Genomic DNA, 13,994 nt, shown 5'->3' on the forward strand with positions numbered 1-13,994 from the left:
AAGTGCTTCTATGTCTAACAGAAAACATTGCAGCCAATTTGTCTACAGCAAGATTCCTAAAGTGCATTGATGATGGTCAGATAATCTATTTTTGTGATATTATGTTGCTCTTCTGCAAAATAATGTCATGGGAACCTTTAGTTCATCTGGGAGGTCCAGTCTATAAGATGTTGGCTCCCTCGGTAATACATGGAGCTCAGCATGGATTTTGTACACATCTCCCTCTGAAATGGGTATGTGAAGCTATAGCCACAGACCCAAGGAGGAGAAGACTAACACTCCCCCCAAAACAACAAATGGTGGTATAAATGGTGATTGGAACTGTGCTGGAGTTCATTAGTTCAGAGGAGAAGTTCCATAAACTTATCATGTATTTGCTCAAATATAGAAGACAGAACAGTGATCACCTTGCAGTGTTGAGGGAATTTTGTTGGGTGCTTGTGATCTGGGAGCAGATGTAGTCATTAGGCCTCTTGTATTTAGGAACGTCATGGATAATATGAATGTATCCTGAACCTCAAATTTCCATCTACTCATGATAACCTTTCATTCATTTGCTTGTAAAATATGTATCTACCTATGCTTAAAAAATATTCAAAGACTGGTGCTACCAACCTTTGAAGAAGAAAAACTCACAGAGAATAATTTTCACCCCATTGTTGATTCCCTTACTTTTATTCTTTAAACTGGCAGAGATCTGACATCAGAAAAAAACTCACTTATTGCCACAATATCTGATACTGAAACATACTAGTAGCTTTGTGACTGGATCTGCTGTTTATTCAAAAATGTCCAAATATACTATTTTATATAGTGAGATCAACAGGCTTGATATTTTGAAACAGAAGTTTCAATGTGGACAAAGAGACCGTGCCCTCAAATCTGAACTAGGAGAATATGAGTTCAGGTCCCACTCTAGAAATTTGAGTACAAAATCTTGGCTGCTTTTCCAATATTAGGCTAAGCTCCTTAGAGAGGGTGTATGATATTTATTTCAAGAGCTTTTATAAGGATTTTTGGTTCAGCCAAAATTAATATTCAAATTTAAACCATAAATCTTAATATTCATTTATCTGATTTTGTTGTCATTTGCAATACACAAAAGTGCTAGGAAAAACTCAACAAGTCACACAGCATCTATAGGAAGTAAAGGATATAAAATGTTTCAGGCCTGAGCCCTTCATCATGGTGTGAGCAAAAAGGTTTGGGGAGAAGATGAGGGAGGAAAGGGCAGGGGAGGAGTACAGGCTTAACAGGTCAGAGCTGGGAGGGCAGAAGAGATAAAAGCTGAGAAGTGATAGGGGAGGAGGTAGCACTCAAACTGGAGAGGGAACAGGTGGGGAGTTGGAGGAAAAGGATACAGAGGGATAGGGGAAGAATGAGACTCGGAGAGGAAGTTTAATGGAAATTGGAGAAGTCGATGTCAATGCCATCTGGTTATAGTGTGCCCAGACAGGATATTAGGTGTTGTTCCTTCAATTTGTACCCTCAGTTTGGCAGTACTTGAGGCCATGTTAGTGACAGTATGGAGGGTGGAATGCTTGGAAAAATTATCTGTCTCAGTTGGATTCTTCAAGGGGAGGCAGATAGAGAAATGGTCCAGACTGTAATAAATATTCATCACTGGACCTCTATATATTTAAATAACAAAATTCTATGCTCTATACTACATCCAACAAATAATTGAACAAACAGTTGATCAGTTTTCTGTGAATTAATTTGTTTTCTATTTAATAGCTATGACCCATGCTAACAAAGTGTTTCAGTCATAATCTGGTTTGAGTGATCTTTGGACTAATTTGTTATTCAAAGCTAATCAAGACAGGCATGATACTGACCGTGAACGTGAAATTAAGTGGCAGATGAAAACTGATTCCTGTGTTTCCATTTACATTGAATAATAGATACCCTGAGATGATATCTCATTTTTAGAGTCCCGGACTCCATTAGACAGCAATGTTAGCGATGATTCGGCGTAAAATGATATGTGCTATTTTTCCAAACAAATTCATTTCAACTAAGATAACATTTTGTGAAAGTGTTGCATTCCCAATAGCCCCTAAATTGTGCTAATTCTTAACATGCAAAATCACTTGATTTTCCATTTCCCAAAAGTCACATTAAGATCTCAGATATTGACCTCATTGGTTTCTGTCTGCAACTTGTGATGTGGATCCAAGATTATCGCCAAAAACTATTAATAAATAATTATCCTAAATATTCTTGGATAGCACGGGGGCCGGAATATTTTCTTTACATGTAAAGTGACTTGGAGAATCTATCACAGGCTCAGGGCACACACTGGATCTGTCTGCTGGGTAAATGTATCCTCAATGAAAGTAAGTTACTTATCTCTGTTGCAGACATCTGGAAGTGAACCTGATCAGCCGGTTTCTGTTGGAAATGGGAAGGTTCATAGAAATGTAGAAAGAGATTATGGTGATACGCTATTACACCACTAGGTCACCAGCGGCTTTATATACAAGGTCACCTGATGACCTTGTATATAAAGGCGACCGAAGTTAGGCTCCTCTATTCTGACCTAGGCTGACACAGAGGCAAGACCTAGCTGTAAATATTAGTCTATTAAAACTAGCGTTTAACTTGCACTCTGTCTCGTGTGGTTGATGTTAGTCACAATACAGAGATATTTTTCTGAGGCAGAAAATATACAAGAGGATGGAAAAACAATGGACAAACAGCCACTTAATTAATGGTTTCAGTGATGAAAACTTGCCATGAAACTCATTCTGAATGTCATCTTGGTTTAATTTTGATTTTAGATTTATTGACATCACATACAATCCTAAGATTCTTTTTTCTGGAGGTGAGGCAGAATTACCCTTTTTTTGGTAGTGCAAAAAAAGGTACACATGTAAACAAACAAGAAAATGTAAACAAACTGACCGTGCAATACTAAGAGGAAAAAAATGAATAAAGTGCAAAAGTAAGAATCCTTAATTGAGTCCCTGATTGAGTTTGTTGTTGTGTCTGATGGTGGAGGGGTAGCAGCTGTTCCTGAACCTGGTGGTGCAAGTTTTGTGGCATCTATACCTCTTTTCTGTTGGTAGCAGCGAGAACAGAGCATGTGCTGGGTGATGTGGATCCTTGATGCGTTCCCTGTACATATTCTCGATGGTGGGGAGGGCTTAATCTGTGATGTCCTGGTCTGTGTCCACTACCTTTTGTAGGAGGGTATTGGTGTCCCCATATCAGACTACGATGCAGTCGGTTAGAACACTTTCCACCCCACACCTGTAGAAATTTGCTAACATTTCCGATCTCATTCCATACCTCCATAAACTTCATAGTAGTTAGAGACACTGAAGTGATTTCCTTATGATGCCATGAGTGTATTGGGTCCAGGAAAGATCTTCCAAAATGTGAACTTCAAGAATTTAATTTTACTCACCCTCTCCACCTCTAATCCCCCAATGATCACTGGATTGTGTATCTTTGGTTTTCCCTTCCTGAAGTCAACAATCAGCTCAAAACCATGATAACCATTAAAGCAAACTATCAACATAGATAACTTCTTAACATGCTAATATATTAGCAGCTTAGGCACATCCTCTCTAGGCTATCAAAATGTAACTATGGCTTGTGCTACAATACTATACATCAGTGATTTTCAATCTTTTGTCACCCACATAGCACTTTAAGGATTCCTTATACTATTGGAGGCAGGCCCCTCCAGTCCGGGTAAGAAACCTGCATAGGAGAAGGCCACTCCGATATAAAACCTACGACCCAAGGACCTCGCTGCCACGTCCCAGCTTGCTTGGCCACAGCACACGAACCATGGGTGTAAAGGGTGGGGCCAGTACTGCGCACACTGCACTTCACCTAAAAGCTCCTTTGCGCAGGCCCGAGGACATGTCCACGTCCTCCCCCTCCATGTCCTCCCCCTCAAAAGATGCTCACAAACTCAAGCTAGCATGCTGGAACATCAGAAACATGCTAGACAAGGCTGACAGCCACTGACCTGAACGTCGGTCTGCCCTCATCGCACATGAACTCCTGAGACTCGACATCGACATAGCCGCTCTCAGTAAAGTCCGCCTTGCAGATGTAGGCAGCCTCCAAGAACGCGGCGCGGGCTACACACTCTACTGGTCTGGCAAGCCAATGGATGAACGACGACTATCTGGTGTAGGCTTCATGGTCAAGAACTCCATTGCCTCCAAACTCAAAAACCTCCCGACAGGCTACTCGGAGCGGATCATGTCCATGCGACTCCTCCTTCAAAACAAGCGTCGCATCACCCTCATCAGTGTCTATGCTCCAACCCTCCAGGCGGAACCAGCAGAAAAGGACAAGTTCTACATTGATCTGCGCAACCTCATTCAATGCACCCCTACAGCCGACAAGGTTGTCATCCTTGGCGACTTCAACGCTCGCGTCGGCAAAGACTCAGAAACCTGGCCAGGAATCCTGGGCAAGCATGGTGTCGGCAAGTGCAACGACAACGGGCGCCTCCTGTTGGAGCTCTGCGCAGAACAGCGGCTTGTCATTACAAACACCCTTTTTCAGCAGAGGGATAGCCTGAAGACTACCTGGATGCATCCCCGATCCAAACACTGGCACCTCCTGGACTACATCCTGGTGCAAGAAAGAGACAAACGAGATGTGCTCCACACCAGGGTCATGCCTAGCGCGGAATGCCACACTGACCACCGGCTGGTTCGCTGCAAGCTTAACCTTCACTTCAAGCCAAAGTCCAGGAGCAGTAAAGCCCCCAGAAAGAGGTTCAATGTTGGAAACTTGCAGTCAGACGAAGTGAGAGGAAACTTCCCGGCAAACCTCAAAGCAAAGCTCGAGGGTGCAATCCACCTCACGGACTCGTCCCCTGAAACCCTCTGGGATCAGCTGAAGACTGCCATACTGCAATCCACTGAAGAGGTACTGGGCTTCTCCTCCAGGAAAAACAAGGACTGGTTCGACGAAAACAACCAGGAAATCCAGGAGCTGCTGGCAAAGAAGGGAGCTGCCCACCAGGCTCACCTTGCAAAGCTGTCCTGGCCAGAGAAGAAATGAACCTTCCGTCGCGCATGCAGCCATCTTCAGCGCAAACTCCGGGAGATCCAAAATGAGTGGTGGACTAGCCTCGCCAAATGAACCCAGCTCAGAACGGACATTGGCGACTTCAGGGGTTTTTACGAGGCTCTAAAGGCTGTGTACGGCCCCTCACCCCAAGTCCAAAGCCCGCTGCGCAGCTCAGACGGCAAAGTCCTCCTCAGCGACAAGATCTCCATCCTCAACCGATGGTCAGAACAATTCCAATCTCTTTTCAGTGCCAACCGCTCAGTCCAAGAATCCGCCCTGCTCCAGCTCCCTCAGCAGCCCTTAAGGCTAGAGCTGGATGAGGTCCTCATCCGGGAAGAGACATATAAGGCAATTGAACAACTGAAAAGTAGCAAAGCAGCAGGTATGGATGGAATCCCCCAGAGGTCTGAAAGGCTGGCGGCAAAACTCTGCATGCCAAACTGCATGAGTTTTTCAAGCTCTGCTTGGACCAAGGAAAGCTGCCTCAGGACCTTCGTGATGCCATCATCATCACCCTGTACAAAAACAAAGGCGAGAAATCAGACTGCTCAAACTACAGGGGAATCACGCTGCTCTCCATTGCAAGCAAAATCTTCGCTAGGATTCTCCTAAATACAATAATACCTAATGTCGCTGAAAATGTTCTCCCAGAATCACAGTGCGGCTTTCGCGCAAACAGAGGAACTACTGACATGGTCTTCGCCCTCAGATAGCTCCAAGAAAAGTGCAGAGAACAAAACAAAGGACTCTACATCACCCTTGTTGACCTCACCAATGCCTTCGACACCGTGAGTAGGAAAGGGCTTTGGCAAATACTAGAGCGCCTCGGATGCCCCCCAAAGTTCCTCAACATGGTTATCCAACTGCACGAAAACCAACAAGGTCGGGTCAGATACAGCAATGATCTCTCTGAACCCTTCTCCATTAACAATGGCGTGAAGCAAGGCTGCGTTCTCGCACCAACCCTCTTTTCAATCTTCTTCAGCATGATGCTGAAACAAGCCATGAAAGACCTCAATAATGAAGACGCTGTTTACATCCAGTACCGCACGGATGGCAGTCTCTTCAATCAGGCTCCTGCAAGCTCACACCAAGACACAAGAGCAACTTGTCCGTGAACTACTCTTTGCAGACGATGCCGCTTTAGTTGCCCATTCAGAGCCAGCTCTTCAGCACTTGACGTCCTGTTTTGCGGAAACTGCCAAAATGTTTGGCCTGGAAGTCAGCCTGAAGAAAACTGAGGTCCTCCATCAGCCAGCTCCCCACCATGACTACCAGCCCCCACCCCCCCCCACATCTCCATCGGGCACACAAAACTCAAATCGGTCAACCAGTTTACCTATCTCGGCTTCACCATTTCATCGGATGCAAGGATCAACAACGAGATAGACAACAGACTCGCCAAGGCAAATAGCGCCTTTGGAAGACTACACAAAAGAGTCTGGAAAAACAACCAACTGAAAAACCTCACAAAGATTAACGTATACAGTACCGTTGTCATACCCTCACTCCTGTTCGGATGCGAATCATGGGTCTTTTACCGGCATCACCTACGGCTTCTAGAACGCTTCCACCAGCATTGTCTCTGCCCATCCTCAACATTCATTGGAGCGACTTCATCTCCAGCATCGAAGTACTCGAGATGGCAGAGGCTGACAGCATCGAATCCACGCTGCTGAAGATCCAACTGCGCTGGGTGGGTCATGTCTCCAGAATGGAGGACCATCGCCTTCCCAAGATCATGTTATATGGCGAGCTCTCCACTGGCCACCGTGACAGAGGTGCACCAAAGAAGAGGTACAAGGACTGCCTAAAGAAAGCTCTTGGTGCCTGCCACATTGACCATCGCCAGTGGGCTGATATCGCCTCAAACCGTGCATCTTGGCGCCTCACAGTTCAGCGGGCAGCAACCTCCTTTGAAGAAGACCGCAGAGCCCACCTCACTGTCAAAAGACAAAGGAGGAAAAACCCAACACCCAACCCCAACCCACCAATTTTCCCTTGCAACCGCTGCAACCGTGTCTGCCTGTCCCACATCGGACTTGTCAGCCACAAACGTGCCTGCAGCTGACGTGGACATTACCCCTCCATAAATCTTCGTCCGCAAAGCCAAGCCAAAGGTACTGCTGGCCAGAAGTGTGGGTGGAGGGTGTCTGGAAGGTCCATCCCTTCCCAGTCCATCAACTGGATTTGGGGTGGTTTGGTGGGAGAATTTCTGTTATTTTTGTTATTAAATGTACAAATTGTATTACATCTTTCTTATTTGTTATATCAGCAATATTTATCCTCACCGTATTGCCGCGGATCACCTATAAGAAGTTCACTGACCACCAGTTGTCCATTGACCATAGCTTGAGAACTACTGCTATACATTACCTGTGTATTTCAAAAGCCTCACATCCATAATACTTGATGAAACATACTCTAATTCTTTTGTTCAAACAATGTTGTAGTTTCAATTGGCTATTGATTTTAAATTTGGTAATCAATAGCACAAAATCACGAGAAACAGGTGGGTAATAAGTTCAACTAAATATTACTTATTTTTATAACATTGATGATAAATTTATTCTCCATGCATTGTTCTCTTAATAACATTGAAAGGTAATTACAGGGTAAAATTTCATCTGGCCCTAATTTCAGTCTGAGATGCAGTCACACGTAAATTGCCTGAAAGCTCAAGCATCAGCAATATTTTTTGTTTATGATTTGATGATGCAGACGCACATCCACAGGCAACTTCTGTTTTGAAAATGATGCATATTCTTTCTAGCATTGCCCGAGTGTACATGCTAGTAGGGGATATGGGGTGTGGGGATGTGGGAACAGTGGGAAGGCAAGAGAACGTAATTCACATGTGTACGAAGGGTACTGTAAATTTGAAAATTACAGAGAAAATGTTGGAAATTGCCAGCAAGGTTAAGCAGCATCAAAGGAGAGAGCAAAACAGTGACAATGTCTCAGGGCAATGACCAGTCATCATACTGGCAACAGCTAAACAGGTGTTTAAGATGGAAATATGAAATCCTTACAGGAAGTAGAGTGAGAGGAAGCATAATCAAGGAGGGTGTGCGGATTCGAATTATCCATCAATGGCAAGCACAAGACTAGAAAAATCTCCCCTGCCTTTCACCTCATCCCAGACTTTCCTTTTGGTTCTTTCCTCTGTAACCCCTTCTCTCTGTCATAACATTTACTAGATTTTTGCCAGACTGACTAAAGGTCACAACCTGAAACATTAGCATTGTTTCTCTCCTTACAGATACTGCCTGACCTGCTGAATATTTCCAGCATTTTCTGATTAATTTTACATTTTTGCACATGTATAAAATGTCCTTGCTGATTCAACAGTAAGCATGTAGCCCTCTTCTAATCCCTCGCCTATTTCATTCTTCTGCTGTTTATAGTTCAACTGAAAACTGTAGAGGAAGTGATGAATGCCAGTTTCTCCTGATGACAGACGTGTACCATGAATAATAGGCAGAAACGTACACAGAATAAATATTAATTTTATTTTAAATTAATCTGCACCTCCTTCAGTCATGAAAGAATCCAAGGCATTTATAATTTATGGCTCTGTATATTGTTGTGGAATTGATTTCTTTTTCATGATTGGAATCATAATGTTCCAAAGGAACCAAGTAAAAGGGATTTGCTAGTCATGTATGCACAGGTAACACAAACATTGTCAGCTAGCACCACATCTGGAACAAGTAGCGTACTTCCACTGAACCCCGTCAGCATTTGTTGGCGTCAGGAGTGACAAGTAGCATGTTCTGCATCTCATTATCAGCGTCCTTTTGTTAACAAAGACTGTCAAGGATTACATTTAACACAAGGTCACTGAGCAAATCTACACTAAGTGACAGCGAATGCTATAAATTATTAAGACTTTTGTAACTATATTCTGTCCATCACAAAATATGATCTAAGGGTTCAGCTTGCTGTTTGGCTGAATGTGATTTGAAGAGTTTTTTATTATTATTATTATATAAGATTGAAAAGAGTACTTGAAGACCAAGAACTCATACCTGCTTATTGCTCATGGTTTATTGGCTAGCTGAGATTTCTGATCTCCTAAGAACTTCTTGCAGCAGGCATCTCGAAGCACCGAACAGATCTAATCAATTTTTGGAATGTGGGTCTCCTTCACAGACCAACATCCCCTAATTTTGCTCCAATGAGCAGACCAATGGGCAGGCATCATGGAAAGAAATGACTAGAGGGATAATGAAAATGATTGATGATTGCTCTCAAGGATTCCCACTAATGGCAATGCTCGCAGATTCCACTTTGGCCTCAATAGCCATCTGAATGCCACTGAACTGGAGAGGAAGCAAGAAGGTCTGGCCAGGAAAAAAAGATAATTGTGACAATAATCTTATTCCCTGGCCAGACCCTGAACTAATTTTGGCCTCTCAAACTGGAATTGGGTGGATGGACGGATCCATCCTGGCCGATAGTATCAAGCTGTTGCTCATAATTTGGATGATTAGGCCATTCAAAATAGGCATCACCAGAAATGCTATTAGAGAAGTAAAATTACAATCTAAGAGTGTAATTAGCTTGATACATACATTTCCAAAGTAACACTTATTGTCAATAATCCTGTTCATCTCACAACCTACAGGTCCAGCAGGTCATATGATAATACTCAAGGCACTCGCTTACTTTTAAAATCTCATTGCTCTTGATCTTTATTCTCTGGTGCAGGGTTGCTCATCCCACCGAGGTGAAACAGACTGGGAAGAAGAACTCGCCAGGTAACTTCAAAGGATACTAAAAGCAGAGACGAAGGTAGAATGGAGACCAGAATGAATGTTAAGTTCTCTTCCCTGACAGGAATTAGTGAGCCATTTTACATTTATGATCCATATGATGGATTTTCTGTTCACACAAATGCTTAATGCTGCATACTGACTAACAATGTAGGGTATGGATCCCAGACAAAAGATGGAGGAGATGCATTTATAAAGGAAATGACCAATGATTAGTCCAAAAGCAAATTAATCACTGCAGTAAGTCAAAATTTAAAATTAAAAAATAATGGCCAAACAGTCAACAAATTAGAATGTGGGAAAAGAAACAGAATTTGTGTTTCAGGCCATGACTATCATCAATACAATCAAAGCAATTATTGGAGTTTAGCAGTGTCGTCCTCTTTCTATTATCTTTCAGGTCATGTGAAAATTGAAAATACAAAACTCAGAGAAAGGTTGTATGTGATTGATTTAAATATGATGAAACCCCACTGCTAGAGTTTGAATCATCTGGTGTAATATTGTCAAGTAACTTAAATGGCAACGTTATATTCTAGGTTGGAGTTCACTCATTGCAATTTTATTAACAATCACTAGTCACCATTATCAAATCTAGTCTACAGCTTTGACAGATAACTTTTAACAGAATTTATAGTCTTTTACGTTGCACATTACTCCAGAATATGTGTTTAAAATAAGTAAATAAAAAAGCAAAAAATAAAACCAGAAGATGAAAGACAAATCTCATGAGCTGATGGTTCTGATGGAAGGTGATCGGCCAAATGTTAACTTTTTTTTCTTACAGAAATCATCTCTTGATTATTTCTGACATTTTTTTTTTGTTTTATTTCAGACAAAATCATCTCAACAAATAACCACAGACAATAACCATATATTCATTGAGTATTTGGAAGTGTCCAGAGGAATTTTATCTCATAATCCTGTTCTCAGTATCAATAAGAATTATTCAGAGCATAGTTTAAAGGGACTGTCCAATTGTCCTTTTCTGAATCTCCTACAGTCTCTTATTGCTTGCAAGGTGAAGTATCTTATCACTACTTGTAAATAAACTTTGATCATTTCCCAGGAGTTATTGACTGGCTCAATTCATTTTACTTTCCAGCAAAGAATAAATCAAAAAATAATATGGCTATAAATATTAATGTAATTGGCAGAAACTCAGAAGTTGTTAAGATAATTTAGGATTTTCTGACATATGTGATATTTCAATTCTAGATTTTTTAAATCTTTTTCTGCTGACTTTTATGTGGATCTCTCCTGGATTAATTTTTGACTGACATTTTCCTCCAGGTCTCTTGTAATATGCTTCTGCATAAGGGCTGTTTTAAGGTGGTTAACTGTTGATGTATGCTTTGATTACTGTTTCCTTTTCCTTTGTGGGAAGCAATGTAATTGGTTGATGTGGTTTTGATACCAGAAACTGCTCAAACAGAACAAATAACTGTATTAGATTCATACAGTTACGTTGAAGGCTTTTTCTTAATGTGTTTCTTTATTACCTTCTGTGCTGGCTTCTTCACCTCTAAACCTTCCAGGATATTGTTCCATGGGCGTTTCAATCCAAGTCCCATTCCTCAAATACAAATCTATACAGTAAATGTCACAGGATATTAAATTATGAAGAGCATTATGGTCTAAATGATTCCTGGTGATGAGATGGTCTTGGGGTCACCTCACAGCTCAAACATGTACAACAACACTATCACGGAGTCGCAGACTCAGACAGATAAACAGGCCATTCAGCCCACCACCTTCAGGCTAAGCAGTGGGCACCCATCTGTATTTATCCTGGCTTCCAGCACTTGGCTCATAGCCTTCAATGCCTTGGTGATCAGGTAGCATAAAGGTTCTCATGAGATTCCTTCTAAATCTCTTATCCTTGCTCTAAATCTATGACCTCTACTTTTATCTACCTCTGACATGGGGAAAAGTTTCTTGCAGTCTACCTTATCAATGACCTCCAGATTTTTATGTACCTCAATCATATCTCTTAACCTCTTCCATTCCTAGGCTTCACTCCCAAGGATAGATCTATCAATCTATCACTGGGATTTCAATAAGGCATTGTGGATTGGCTGCAGGATTACACACTACCACAATTTGTAACCTTGTTGTCTGACAAATCCTCATTCCAAGGTTGAACTTCATCTAGCGTGCAATAAAGAGATAATGGCAGCTGGGAGAGCTGTACCAAAAACAATATCAATCTAGAAAGTAAGATGAGTCATTAATCAACTGACCACAACTTATGTAAAGATTTGGAACTGAGAAGAAAGAAAATTACATTCCAACTCTGCATATTGTGTTAAGGTAGTTGAGAAGGCAAACAGAAAATTTGCCTTCAACAGCCAGGGAATATTTCATCAATAGAGACTTGATCAAGTTCCAAACAACATTTTTAATCTATTTCAAAAGGTACAAAGTTGAGCCAATGTCAGTGAAAGTAATCAGAACTGGATATCAACACTGACAACTCACTGCCACAAGCCAAAGTCAATTTGTATCCATCTGAAGTTTATGGCCTTTCTAGACAACACAATGGCCTAAGACTTTATCAAAAGAGAGAAATTAAAAAGCTTTCTCAAATTTGGCTGTCCTTGGAAATTTGTTACCAATCTAAGTCCTCACTCATCTTATCGATTCATGTACATGATCTCACCAATAGATTCACCACATACCCAACCCCAGTGCATTCACCACCAACTGGGGTCCAGTGTATTTATCAAGTACCCAATCCCAGTGCATTCACGCATGTTCACCCCTAGTACACCCTCCACATGCCAAGGCCCTGTGCATTCACCACATACCTAACCTCAAAAGACTAGTTACGGAACTATAGGCTTTTATTTACAATAAACTTGAAGCTCATCCTGTGCTGTGACTCAGGCTTTCTCTGGAGGGGCTGTGGTGTTTTGGAGCATTTATACAGGGTCAAGAGGGAGCAGCCTCTGGTCCAGGCACAGGACGGGGTGGAGCAGATTAAAGAGTGTACAGCAGTTCACCACACTCAGTATATTCACCACGTAATCAGCTCCTGTGTTTTCACCCTTTACCCATCCCCAGTGCATTCACACTTGCCAAAGCTCCAGTGCATTCATCACAGGCCGAGGCCTATTCCAGATTGGGATCAAACAAGTCTGAGCACCTCATTTCACTCCTCCTCATTGCAACACTGAAACTTTCCTCCAACAAACTGTCGGCTTGACCTGTTTTACAAGACTTGTGGGGAACTAATTAAATAGAAGAACCAAGACTACACTGATATCATGAATTTATGGTGCACAGCTGCTACTTGCTTCACTGCACATCAGAAGCTGGGCTCCAAGCCATGTTTAAATCCATCACTGAAGTGTGTGAGAGGAAGGTCTTTGCACTTAAAGTCTCAGAGACAAAAGTTCTCTGCCATCAACTCCCTCCATATTGATGCTGCCTCGCAATCCATAATGATCTCTCACATTCTGTCCCCAGGGAGACTCAGTTCAAAGAGAACAGTCCACGTTCTCCCTTTGACTGGATTTTCTCTCAGCTTCTCTCAGCCCCACAAACATTTTCAGATTTGAAAATTAATTGGCAACTGTAAATTTTACTAGTGTGCAGGTCAGTCGTAGAATTTGAGGGGAATTCATGAGAATGTGGAGGGAACAATATAGGATTATTGTAAATTGAGTGGTGTGGTTTGCAGAGCTGAAGGCCTACTTCTGTGTGCTATAACTTTAGATCTTAAATCTGGAATCAAGCACATTGTTACTGGATACTTCATTCTTTACCCTTCAGAGTCATGAACTGTCTACAGAAAGGCCTAACTTGTTATCCACTGGTACAAAGAAAGAACATAAATATTATTTTCATGTTTGCCCTTTGATCATGTGTACCAAATGTTCTCAACGGAAATTTTTAACACTTTTTAAAGGAACTAGCAAGCAGATAAAGGTTGACAGCAACATTTGGGAAACACTGCTGCAACTACACTCCCTATTGGGGGTGGGGGGTAGGTTTCAGACAGGAATAATTGCCGAGCCCAGTATATTTTCCAGCCATTTTATCTCCCATCCTGGCGGAGATAGAGGAAAAGGTTAATTCGAGGCTTTAACGACCATATTCCTCACCACTTGAACCAACAATAGGTGAACAACCAGCATTCTGCATTCAGAATCAGTTCCTGCAGAA

At 42.0% G+C, this 13,994-nt stretch overlaps 1 protein-coding gene across 8 annotated transcripts in view; it reads left to right on the forward strand.

Moving 5' to 3' along the window:
- Positions 1 to 9,809, forward strand: part of saxo4 (stabilizer of axonemal microtubules 4) — a 331,023-nt gene extending 321,214 nt beyond the window's left edge. For all 8 annotated transcript variants that reach the window (XM_069898947.1, XM_069898922.1, XM_069898913.1 and 5 more), the window contains one exon: positions 9,760 to 9,809. The gene's annotated coding sequence lies outside the window, so the exon portion shown is untranslated. The remainder of the gene's footprint in view (positions 1 to 9,759) is intronic.
- The last annotated feature ends 4,185 nt before the right edge of the window (positions 9,810 to 13,994 follow it).

The sequence above is a fragment of the Narcine bancroftii genome, chromosome 1 (genome assembly GCF_036971445.1).
Source record: "Narcine bancroftii isolate sNarBan1 chromosome 1, sNarBan1.hap1, whole genome shotgun sequence".
In the NCBI taxonomy this organism is placed as follows: domain Eukaryota; kingdom Metazoa; phylum Chordata; class Chondrichthyes; order Torpediniformes; family Narcinidae; genus Narcine; species Narcine bancroftii.